The sequence below is a fragment of the Natator depressus genome, chromosome 28, assembly GCF_965152275.1.
Source record: "Natator depressus isolate rNatDep1 chromosome 28, rNatDep2.hap1, whole genome shotgun sequence".
Taxonomy (NCBI): domain Eukaryota; kingdom Metazoa; phylum Chordata; order Testudines; family Cheloniidae; genus Natator; species Natator depressus.
Window position 1 is genome coordinate 10,628,179 of NC_134261.1, and position 2,500 is coordinate 10,630,678.

The 2,500-nt window shown below is 68.5% G+C and overlaps 1 non-coding gene across 1 annotated transcript; it reads left to right on the plus strand.

Annotated features, from left to right (window-relative positions):
- The first annotated feature begins 558 nt into the window (after positions 1-558).
- On the plus strand, positions 559-677 carry LOC141979769 (5S ribosomal RNA). The gene has a single exon (XR_012637161.1). It is a non-coding gene; the product is annotated as a 5S ribosomal RNA (ribosomal RNA).
- Positions 678-2,500: the final 1,823 nt, after the last annotated feature.

Here is a 2,500-nt window from a genome sequence, read left to right on the forward strand (position 1 = left end):
GCCCCTGGAAGTCTGAAAAATTTTTTTCACCGACCCCCAAAGTGGTATTGGGGGGGGCTCATAAAGCCTCCGGAGCGAAAAAAAAAAAACGGAAAAAAGGATCGGGCCCACCCGAGGCAGGGGAGTCAGTAAGGGAAAGGGGACGAGGCGGCCCGGAGCCGGGTGCCCGGAGCCGGGTGCCCGCGGCCAGGATCGGGCCCCTGGAAGTCTGAAAAAAAATTTTTCACCGACCCCCAAAGTGGTGTTGGGGGGGGCTCACGAAGCCTCCGGAGCGGGAAAAAAAAAACGGAAAAAAGGATCGGGCCCACCCGAGGCAGCGGAGTCAGTAAGGGAAAGGGGACGAGGCGGCCCGGAGCCGGGTGCCCGGAGCCGGGTGCCCGCGGCCAGGATCGGGCCCCTGGAAGTCTGAAAAAAAAATTTTCACCGACCCCCAAAGGGGTGTTGGGGGGGGCTCATGAAGCCTCCGGAGCGAAAAAAAAAAAACGGAAAAAAGGATCGGGCCCACCCGAGGCAGGGGAGTCAGTAAGGGAAAGGGGACGAGGCGGACCGGAGCCGAGTGCCTACGGCCATACCGGACGGAAGGCCCCCGATCCCGTCCGATCTCGGAAGGTAAACCGTCCCGGGCCTGGCTAGTACTTGGATGGGTGACCGCCTGGGAATCCCAGGTGCCGTAGGCAGCTTTTCCCGCTGCGAGCCAGCTCTCTCCTTTTCTGGGGAACAAGGGCAGGGTCGCCCTGCCAGGGGCCCTGGGGCTTAAGTCCCTGCCGGCCACCAGGTCAACCCGGAGCCTGCCCCTCTGCGGCCAGCAGGTCAACCCCATACCGGCAGGGGGTTGACCTGGTGGCCGGGAAGCAGAGCGGCCAGCAGGTCAACCCCATACATTCAGCGGGTTGACCTGGTGGACGGGAAGGAAAGCGGCCAGCAGGTCAACCCCATACTTTCAGCGGGTTGACCTGGTGGCCGGGAAGGAAAGCGGCCAGCAGGTCAACCCCATACATTCAGCGGGTTGACCTGGTGGCCGGGAAGGAAAGCGGCCAGCAGGTCAACCCCATACATTCAGCGGGTTGACCTGGTGGCCGGGAAGGAAAGCGGCCAGCAGGTCAACCCCATACATTCAGCGGGTTGACCTGGTGGCCGGGAAGGAAAGCGGCCAGCAGGTCAACCCCATACATTCAGCGGGTTGACCTGGTGGCCGGGAAGGAAAGCGGCCACCAGGTCAACCCCATACAGGCAGCGGGTTGACCTGGTGGCCCGAAAGCAAACCGGCCACCAGGTCAACCCGGAGCCTGCCCCCGCGGGCAGGGGCCAAGCGGACCCCCCTCCGCCCGGGCTTGCCCTGCTCCGAGCCGGGGCTTAATCCCCGTCCGGCCACCAGGTCAACCCGGAGCCTGCCCCTCTGCGGCCAGCAGGTCAACCCCATGCCGGCAGCGGGTTGACCTGGTGGCCGGGAAGGAAAGCGGCCACCAGGTCAACCCCATACTTTCAGCGGGTTGACCTGGTGGCCGGGAAGGAAAGCGGCCACCAGGTCAACCCCATACTTTCAGCGGGTTGACCTGGTGGCCGGGAAGGAAAGCGGCCAGCAGGTCAACCCCATACATTCAGCGGGTTGACCTGGTGGCCGGGAAGGAAAGCGGCCAGCAGGTCAACCCCATACATTCAGCGGGTTGACCTGGTGGCCGGGAAGGAAAGCGGCCACCAGGTCAACCCCATACAGGCAGCGGGTTGACCTGGTGGCCCGAAAGCAAACCGGCCACCAGGTCAACCCGGAGCCTGCCCCCGCGGGCAGGGGCCGGCATACCCCCGTCCGTCCGGGGTCGCCCTGCCCCGGGCTCCGGGCTTAAGTCCCGAGCGGCCACCAGGTCAACCCGGAGCCTGCCCCCGCGGGCAGGGGCCGGCGGACCCCCGTCCGTCCGGGGTCGCCCTGCCCCGGGCTCCGGGCTTATTCCCCGTCCGGCCACCAGGTCAACCCGGAGCCTGCCCCCACGGGCAGGGGCCGGCGGAGCCCCGTCCGTCCGGGGTCGCCCTGCCCCGGGCTCCGGGCTTAATTCTCCTCCGGCCACCAGGTCAACCCGGAGCCTGCCCCCGCGGGCAGGGGCCAGGCGGACCCCCGTCCGTCCGGGGTCGCCCTGCCCCGGGCTCCGGGCTTAATTCTCCTCCGGCCACCAGGTCAACCCGGAGCCTGCCCCCGCGGGCAGGGGCCGGCGGACCCCCGTCCGTCCGGGGTCGCCCTGCCCCGGGCTCCGGGCTTAATCCCCGTCCGGCCACCAGGTCAACCCGGAGCCTGCCCCCGCGGGCAGGGGCCAGGCGGACCCCCGTCCGTCCGGGGTCGCCCTGCCCCGGGCTCCGGGCTTAATTCTCCTCCGGCCACCAGGTCAACCCGGAGCCTGCCCCCGCGGGCAGGGGCCGGCGGAGCCCCGTCCGTCCGGGGTCGCCCTGCCCCGGGCTCCGGGCTTAATCCCCGTCCGGCCACCAGGTCAACCCGGAGCCTGCCCCCGCGGGC